Raw genomic sequence first — 9,817 nt, 5'->3', positions numbered from 1 at the left:
GCTTTTGGCCATGGTAGTTGGAGAGTCTCTGTAAGTTTTGCCAGTCGGGTTTTAATAGTGCCATTAGTGCATTCGAGTAACCCTGTGGGTTGGGAATGGTAAGACAGTGAGAGTGTAAAACCGGCCAAACAGTGCAGACTAGTCACAGTACCAGACCAGTAAAATGGGTTCCCCGGTCACTGTGAAGTACTACCCAGGGAAGGGGATTAGGGATTACCCAGGGAAGGATAATCTTTTCTAACAACATGTCAGCCTTGGAAGAAGCAGAGGCCTGTCTACAGGGAAAAACTTTGGTCCAGTGAGAAAACATACAGCTCATGACGAAACATGTTTGTACCGTGAGGTGGGGAAGCTGTATGAAATCCATCTGCCGAAACTCCAGCGGTCCGTGAAGCAGTTCAGTGTCAGGGAGCAGTGCGAATGGGTTTCCCTGGATCGTGTTTTGTTTCTCGTGGAGGTGTTTTTGGCCCCACCGTGTGGCACATGGGATCTTAGCTCCCCAACCAGGAATCGAACCCACGCCCCCTGCATTGGAAACGCGGAATCCTAACCACCAGACCGCCAGGGATGTCCCTGCCTGGATTATATTTGGACAGGTGAGACAGGTGGGACGAGCCAGGTGGACACTTTCTGCAGCCTTCTGAATGTTTCCCCACCAATGTTGGTTCATGAAGGCTCTCATTTTGTCAGTGGACCTATGGTTTAATGCATGTCCAATGGTGAGGAGTGAGAACCTTAGAATTTCTGGTGGAGGCTGGATTGTTATTTGGCCCAAGCTAGAGTTCTTTTTATCGAACCAACAGTCACTAGTTTTCTGGGGGCTTCCTTGGTGGCGCAGTGGTTGAGAATCTGCCTGCCAATGCAGGGGACACGGGTTCGAGCCCTGGTCTGGGAAGATCCCACATGCCGCAGAGCAACTAGGCCCCGTGAGCCACAACTACTGAGCCTGCGTGTCTGGAGCCTATGCTCCGCAACAAGAGAGGCCGCGACAGTGAAAGGCCCGCACACCGCGATGAAGAGTGGCCCCCACTTGCCGCAACTAGAGAAAGCCCTCGCACAGGAACGAAGACCCAACACAGCCAAAAATAAATTAATTAATTAATTTAAAAAAACAAACAAACAAAAAAACAGTCACTAGCTTTCCAATATTGTTTTTCCTTTTCTGGGGCCAATTGTTATGCATTTCTAGTCAATTTTTCCAGATTGTCATCTTGGGGAGGATGCCTTTGGACTGTGACAGAAGTTTGGCCATTGGTTCCTTTGAGAGCAGTGATTTTGGAGGAAATGTCTGGGAGGTGGTTTCCTTTAGCCTCTAGGGAGTCGAGTCTGGAATGCCCAGGGATCTTAATAATCGTCAAGGCGGCTGCGAGAGTATGGTATCTGTTAGATTTGGACATAGGAGCCATTTTTAATCTTTTCCCCATTAGAGGTAAGGAACCTAGTTGTTTCCATCAGCATCCCAAGGTCTTGGGCTGCCCCAAAGACATACTGACGGTGTAAATATGGTGGTTTTGCCCTTGGCTGAAGTACAAGCCGAGTGAGAGCATATAGTTCAGCCTGTTGGGCCAAAGTAGCCAAAAAGTAAAGGTGCTGCCTTGGTGACTTCAGCGGGGGATGTAACGGCACACCCAGCACAGTGTTTACCATTGTCATCTTCAACAGGAAGCGTCAGTAAACCACGGGAAATCCGCCCTGGTTAGAGGAGCCCCCTGTAAAATGTCGTGGGACATCAGCAGGTGATCGTCAGTGTGAGGAAGTCATGAGGTTGTCAGAGAGGGAGACAGCAGAACAGCAGTGGCGAGGTTGCTACAACGGGACGGGGAGAGCTGTGTGAGGACCTGTCCGCAGGGTTTCCTGGGAGGTGGTGTGACTAACTGGAAAGCGTTGAGTGTGTGAGAATTTGGGAGGATTTCTGCCGCGTGGGGTGCAAAGATGGTGAAAACCCTTTCTCTGGTGATGACTCTTCCTCTGGTGGCCTTGACTGGAAGGGCAGCGGCAGGAGTGGCTCTGAGACAAGGGGGTATCCCTGTGCCACAAGTCCAGCTGTTGGCTGTAATACTCAATGGGTCAATGACAGTCCCCATGTTTTGGGGCAAGTATTCCAAGGGCGTTCTCTTCCTTCTCACATACAAAGAGGGAAAAGGGAAGCTGATAATTAGGACGTCAAGGGCAGGTGGTCTTGTTAAGCTTTTCTTCAAGGTCTCAAAGACTGTGGCATCTTGATCTTCCCAAATAATAGGGTCAGTTTTGATCTTTTTTAATGGAGCATATAGGGACTTTCCTGGTGGTGCAGTGGATAAGACTCCATGCTCCCAATGCAGGGGGCCCGGGTTTGATCCCTGGCCAGGGAACTAGATCCCACATTCATGCTGCAAGTAAGAGTTCACATGCCACAACTAAGGAGTCCGCCTGCCACAACTAAGACCCAGTGCAACCAAAAAAAAAAAAAAAAAAAAGAGCATATAGGGGCTGGGCCATAAGGGAGAAATTTGGAATCCAATTTCGACTGTAGCCAGCTAACCCAAGAAAAACCTCATAATTGGGGATTAGTTTTAGATTTGGGGACATTCAGGATGCCACAAAGAGTACACAAATCCAAGCGTCACCCTTGTTCTGAGATCATGTGCCCTAAATATCGATCCTGAGTTTGAGCAACTCAATTTTTCATTGGAGACTTTATGTCCCTTTAAGGTCAAAAGTTTTAACAGGTGGATGCTGTCTTCCTGTGAAGAGGTTTGAGGAAGCGAGCAGAGCAGCTTATCATCTGTGTAATTGGCCCTTGAGAAACGCAGGGGTTTGGGGCATCCACCCCTGTACAGTTGAAAATCCACGCGTAACTTTACAGTCAGCCCTCTGCATCTGCGTTTCTGTATCCATGGATTCAACCAACTGCAAGTTGCACAGTACAGCAGTACTGTAGTATTTATTGGAAAAAAATGTGTATAAATGGACCTGCTCAGTTCTAACCCATGTTGTTCAAAGGTCAACTATATACTGTAGCAAAATCAAGCCTGCAAAAACTTTGTCATCCAAGTCAGCTTTCAAGATTTGTGGAAAGTAAGAGGGATTTTTGTAAAATCTGGGGCATTACTGTCCAGGTATATTGTTATCCTTCCCAGGTGAAGGCAAAAAGGTACTGACTGGCTTTATCAGCTGGAACGCTGAAGCATGCACTGCATAGATCGCTTATGGTGAAATTTTTGCTTTCAGTAGGAATGGATGCTAGTAGAGTATGGGGGTTAAGAACAACAGGGTGTCGAGGGGCAGCAACGTTGATTATTGCCTGCAGGTCCTGGACAGACCTCCATCCTCAGCCATTGGGCTTTCTCACAGGTTATATTTAATAGTAGTACAGAGACTAGCGCAAGGGGTGGTGAGGCCCTGAGCCTTGGAATCCTCTTATGGGCTTTATACCTTGAAGGGCTTCTTCTTCTACTCATAGGGTATTGATTAGTTCTGGAGAGAGGTTTCGAGGGACCTATTTGAGTCTTGACGGGAAGAGCACTGTGGATTTTGCCAATATCAGTTGGAGATTTTGCCCATAAGGAGGATGGTAGCTGACTCAGTAGGGACAAATGATCAGCGTCTCCCGAATCAGCTCCAGGACCATCAGAGACAAAGCAAAGCAAAGACAGTGAAGGGTCACTTAATTCACCTGGTTGGCTATTTTGACTGTTACTGTGAAATTCTAGAATTATTTCCCCTTTCGGGAGAAAGAAATTCCAGCATGATATTTTCTGAGCCGTCTCAGCTTAATAAATGAATAGGGGCGGAGAGACTAAGGAGGGAAGTGTGGGTATCTCTCAGGGGCCTAAACGAAAAGGAACAGGTTCAGAGACAGGACCCTGTTGAGGTTCCTCAGAGACCCCCACTATTTGGATCACTTTCATGCTCCGAGGCAGGGGCTGCTTTACCGCAGTTGAACTGAGAGTGTGGCTCTGGTGCCAAAAGAGATTCATTCCCAATCTGGAGAGTTGTTTTTCTGAGCTGATGAAGAGGGAGGGTTGGGAAGAACCCCTGTGGTTCCTTGGAGCCCCATCGTTGGGGGTGAGGAGGGCGTTGGAAAGGCTGGTTAGAGGGCTGAAGGCACTTGAAGCACTTACACTTGTGACAGTCTTTTTCCCAAAGTCCTGGCTTTTTGCGATAATAGCAGGAACTAGGAGGGTTTGGGTTTTGTTTAGGGACCTTCATTTGCTGGAGTTGAAATTAATCTTTTTTTTTTTTTGAAATTAATCTTTTAAGTGACTCATCTAGGGTGTGAGTGAGCTGATCTGCCAGATTAACTAAATACGGAGTGGACATAGTTTCCCATTCCATCCTGCTCCTTTTAACTAAAAGGAAAGATCTTCATTCAGCCCATTAATAAACAGAGTTAAAGGCTACCCTAATGGACTCAACATCTGAAGGAAGACCAGAATTTTTTTTTTTTTAAACTACCTGAAGTTGATTGTAATAGTCATGAGCAGTTCATCCGATTTTTGTGCGCAAGCCTGAATCTTGTTCCCAACAACAGGCTGAGGACAGGCTATTATGATTGCTTGGCGGGATCCTCCAGCAGGTGTGCTCGCCTCTTGCCGAAAGTTGGGGGTTGTTTCTCTAAATCCCTTTCAGGATGTTCCCATCAGGCAAGTTTCATTCAATGTTTGGCTTGACCCCCATCCACAAGCATATAGATCTGGGGAAACCAGGCTGGTATGTTTGGATAATGATGTTAAATTCTTCAGCAAACTTGTGGGGTTTCTCACTGACTTTAGGATACTCTTTTAGGGCTCTCAATTTAGCCTTAGTCTAGGGAACATAAACTTGGGGTTTGTTGGGATCCTCAGAAGACTTAAGTTTAAAGGGGCAGGTCCTGAATTAATGGTTACCGGTGGGAAGGATGGGGAAGAAGGATAGATTGGGAGTTTGGGATTGACATGTACACACTGCTATATTTAAAATAGATGACCAACAAGGACCTACTGTATAGCACAGGGAACTCTGCTCAATGTTCTGTAATAACTGAAATGGGAAAAGAATTTGAAAATGAATAGATACATATATATGTATAACTGAATCACTTTGCTGTACACCTGAAACTAACACAACATTGTTAATCAACTATGCTCCAATATAAAATAAAATTTTAAAGAATAAATACAGAGGCAGATTCTAACAGGTTCAGAGGAGGAAGTTGGGAGAGGTTTAGGGAAGCACAGTGAGAGAATTAGAATGAGACAGCGGAGGGCAGAAGGAAAGAGGAAGATAGCACGGGGGCGGGGGGTGGTGCTGAGCACAGGGGCTGCTTTGTCCAGAGACAGGAGATGGGGGCCAGGGGGAGAGTCCTCAGAAGCCATTTTTCCTTCAATTGTTTGTTTGCCTCAGTTAATTTAAAAATTTTATTTTTCTAAGAGGCAATTTCAGAATCTTGATGATGTTTAGAAGCCTCAAAATACCAATCAAAATAGGAATCCCATTTAGTTTTGAAAATTTGTAGAGCCATGGCTGTCCAATTCATCTTTAAGAAAAGCTTGGAAAATTTAAAAGTTCCCCATAATGACCATCAGTGTTATAAATTACTTTGGGTTAAGTTGGTCCATTTAATTAGAAATGTGCATGAGATGGAATCCTCTGGTAGTCCAGTGGTTAGGACTCTGTGCTCTCACTGCCAAGGGCCTGGGTTCAATCCCTGGTCAGGGAACTAAAATCCCACAAGCCACACATGGCACGGCCAAAAAAAAAAACCCCAAAACCACAAACAGACAAAAAAGAAATGTGCCTGAGGAAGGACCACAGTTTTTAACATAAAACTGGCTGAAGGGGGTGGAGGGGGCACTGTCAAAACATTTAGATTGCTGGGATCCCTTTTCTTAGAGGTTTTTCTCTAGAGCAAAGGAAATAAATTTTTAAACAGCACAGTTCCTATAGAAATAACCCAGTTCCAAAGGAATTGGACCAAAGGCTTAGCAGTGCAGTTTCAGTAGGAACAGCCTTATTTCAAGAGACAGGCCAAAGTGCCAAACAAGTACTCCCAGAAAGGACAAAGCCTTTAAAGAAAGGATGAAGTCTTCCCAAAAAAGCAGATCTCAAATACAGCCTGGAGAGCTTCAAAACACAAAAAGAGTGGGGTTTGAATCCTGGAGAAAACTTACCCTCAAACTCCAGGGTCAGCAAGAAAGTAGTGAGCTCAATAGGCTCTGCAAGTCCACACCTGTTTGCTCACTGCCTTGGAGTTATCAGGGGTCTTCTCTGGATCCCTCTTCTGACACCAAGTAATGTTGACCTAAATCAATGAAACCATCAGTTATATTACCAGCAAAAATGGTTTATTTGAGAACAGCATAGAATTGCAATTCAAGGTATGCAATCTATGGTGTACCACAGGTAAGTTCGGAGAACAAAGGAGAGGAACTTTCTTTTATAGAGGAGAAGGAGGAGTTGGGAGGGGCTGTTCTAAACAAAGAGTCCATTGGAGGAAACTGAGAGTTGGAAGTATGGTGACTTTTCACTGGCTGAGCTGTGCTGGTGAAGTAAAGACAGTCTCAGATGAAGGAAAACTAAGAGAATCTGTAGGCAGCAGACCTGCTCTAACGGGACAATTAAGGGAGATTCTTCAGACAGACATCAAATGATACCAGAAGGAAACTTGGAACACCAGGATTAAGGAAGAGCAACAGAAGTGATGCATATCATAGACTATTCTCCTCTCAAGTTCTCTAAAATATGTTGGACAATGAAAGCAAAAGTTACAGCATTGTCTAGGGGGGATTTCAATGTCAGTGTGATGTATAAGACAACTATAACGTGAAAGGTCAGGGGAAAAGAGACCAATGTGGTGTGAAGAGGTCTCCAACTGAAGTGGTAAATACTGATTACAAACAGACTGTAAAAAGTGATGTATGTATTTTGAATTCCCTAGAAAAACCAGTAAGATTTTATACAAAACAGATATAGTCAAAATCATAAGAGAAAAATTTTAATGGCATATGAAAAAAAATATTCAAATAACACAGAAGAAGGCAGGAAAGGGGAAAGGAGGAATGAAAAAAAAAAAAACACCAAAATAATAAAATGCTAGACCTAAATTCAAATTACCATTTTGAATTGAATTGCCAAATACCAATTGACTTACCAAATTCAAATTATCCATATTACACTAGGTGTAAACGGATTTCTCTCATAGCCTAGGAAAGTGCAAGGGTTTTAGGAACTGAGAACCAGAGACAGATGAAGACCAAATATATATTTCTCATTGTAAATCACAATATCTAAATCTGTTTACAAGAAACTTACTTCAAATATAATGATAAAGTAGATTAAGGTAAAAGGATGAAAGATGATATACCATGCAAATACTAATCAAAAGAAGACAGGAGTGAGTGGTTTTGTTAATATCACACAACGTAAACTTTAGAGCAAAGCGAATTACCCGGGATAAAGAGGGACATTACATATTGAGAAAAGGGACAATTCTTCAAGAAGCCATAGCAATTCTAAAGGTAGGCACCTGAAAACAGAGCTTTAATAGAAAAAAAATTTTGAAGCAAAAATTGACAACTGGAAGTAGAAATAGACAAATCCACAATTACAGTTGGAGTCAGCAGTACTTCTCTCTCAGTAATAGATAAAACTAGTAGACAGAAGATCAGCAAGGATATAAAATAAGTGAACAATACTATCAACCAACTGGACATAATGACATTTACAGCACACTCCACACAACAGCAACAGAATGTATATTCTTCTCAAGTGCACATGGAACATTCACCAAAATAAAGCATAGCTTGATTTAAAAAAACAAACCTTAGCAAATTTAAGATAATCAAAAACATACAAAGCATGTCCTCTGACTATAATAGAATTAGAGTAGAAATCAATAAGAGAAAAATGTCAGGAAAATCTTTAATCACTTGGGAATTAAACACCACAACCCTAAAATAATCCATGGATCAAAGAGGAAGTCTTAAGGGAAACTTAAAATATTTTGAACTGAATGAAATTAAAATACAGCATGTAAGAAAATTGAGAGATGCAGCTAAAGCAGTGCTTAGAGGGAAATTTATAGTACAAATGCTTACATTAGAAAAGAAGAAAGGTCTCAAGTCAATAATCTAAGCTTCCATCTCAAGAAATTAGAAAATGATGAGCAATATAGACCCAAGTCATGCAGAAGAAGGGAAATAAATATAAGAGCAAAAATCAAAAGAATGTGGAAACCAAAAAACAAAAGAAAAAAAATTGTGAAAAAGCTGATTCTTTGGAATGATCAATAAAATTGATAAACCTCTAGCAACACTGGGGAAAAAAAAAAATTGCAGACACAAATTACCAGTATCAGGAACGAAAGAGGTCTGTCACTACAGACATCACAAAAGGATAGGAAAGGAATGCTCTGAATAACTCTGTTGACATAAATTCAATAGCTGGAGTGAAATGGACCAAGTCCTCAAAAGCCACAAGCTACCAAAACTCACTCAGCATGAACTAGATAGCTTGAATAGCCCTATCACTACTAAAGAAATTAAATCTATAGTTAAATATCTTCTGAAAAAGAAAGTCTCATAGTTTCACTGGCAAATTATACTAAACATTTAAAGAAGAAATACAAAGTCTACAAATCCCTTCCAGGAAATAAAAGGGGAAGGACAACTTCCCAACTTGTTTACCAGTCCAGCATCACCCCAGTACTGAAACCAGCACTAAAAAGAAAACAACAAACCCTTGTGAACATAGCTGCAAAAACCCTCAACAGATACAATTATTCTTATTCTCTGAAGTAGTTCTGTTCTATGAAGTCACTGCAAACTCCAAGTTAGCCAACACCGAACCACTGCTCCCCAGGGGAGATAGAGGCTCAGGTTCCTGAAAGCACAAAAGCACAAAAAACATGGCACGAAACAGACCGTGAAAAGGACGCTTGTTTACAGCAAGAGCTGAAACAAGAAGGCAGTGTCGCCTTGTTCAACCTCAGCTGAGGACATGCACATCAAGTCACTCAAACTTTTTGCTGCTCTGTTCATGTCCACAGATGACCACGGAAGCGCTGCAAGTATTGATTTGGGGATTACAAAAAACTTCTGAGGTTAGTAGGCAAAATTGCAAATACAAAATCCACAAATAATGAGACCTGACTGTGTCAACAAATAAAATCCAGTGATATATAAAGAAAACAATGCACCACAACCAAGGGAAGTTTATCCTGAGAATGTATGGCTGGTTCAGTATTCAGGAAAATCAGTCAGTGTATATCACCACACTGAGTGTCCAAAGAAGAAAAATCACACGAACATATTAATGGATGAAGACAAAGCACGTGACGAAATACAGCGCTCATTCGTGACGAAAACTCTAGCAAACTAGAAGGGAACTTCCGCACCCTGACAAAGGGCATCCGCGTAACACCAACAACTAACAGACACCGTGCTTCATGGTGGACGACAATTCAGGCTGGGAACAAGGCTCGGGTGTGCGGTCATCACCCTACTTCGTGCACCTGGGAGTCTTGGCCAGGGCAGTAGGTGAGAAAGAGGAAGAAGAGGCACACACGAGAGGAGGAGATGCCGCTGTCGTGTTTAGAGACCACACGACTGTCTGCGTCAGAAACTCCAGGGAATCTACACAAACTCCTGGGGCTAATAGGTGGGCTTCGCACGGTGGTGGGTACAAGGTCAACCACAAAGACCAGTTGCATCTACTTACCGCCAATGAACAATTGAGAACTGAATTTTTAAAAGTACCATTTACAATAGCTCCCCGCAAAAATGAAATACGTAGGTATAAATCTAACAAAACATGTACTGGATCATTGTTCTGAACACTAGAAAAATGCTGACGAAAA

This window comes from Balaenoptera borealis (genome assembly GCF_965194805.1).
Source record: "Balaenoptera borealis genome assembly, chromosome: 8".
NCBI classification, from domain to species: Eukaryota; Metazoa; Chordata; class Mammalia; order Artiodactyla; family Balaenopteridae; genus Balaenoptera; species Balaenoptera borealis.
The sequence above is the reverse complement of the archived record's forward strand: the minus strand, read 5'-3'. Positions refer to the sequence as shown.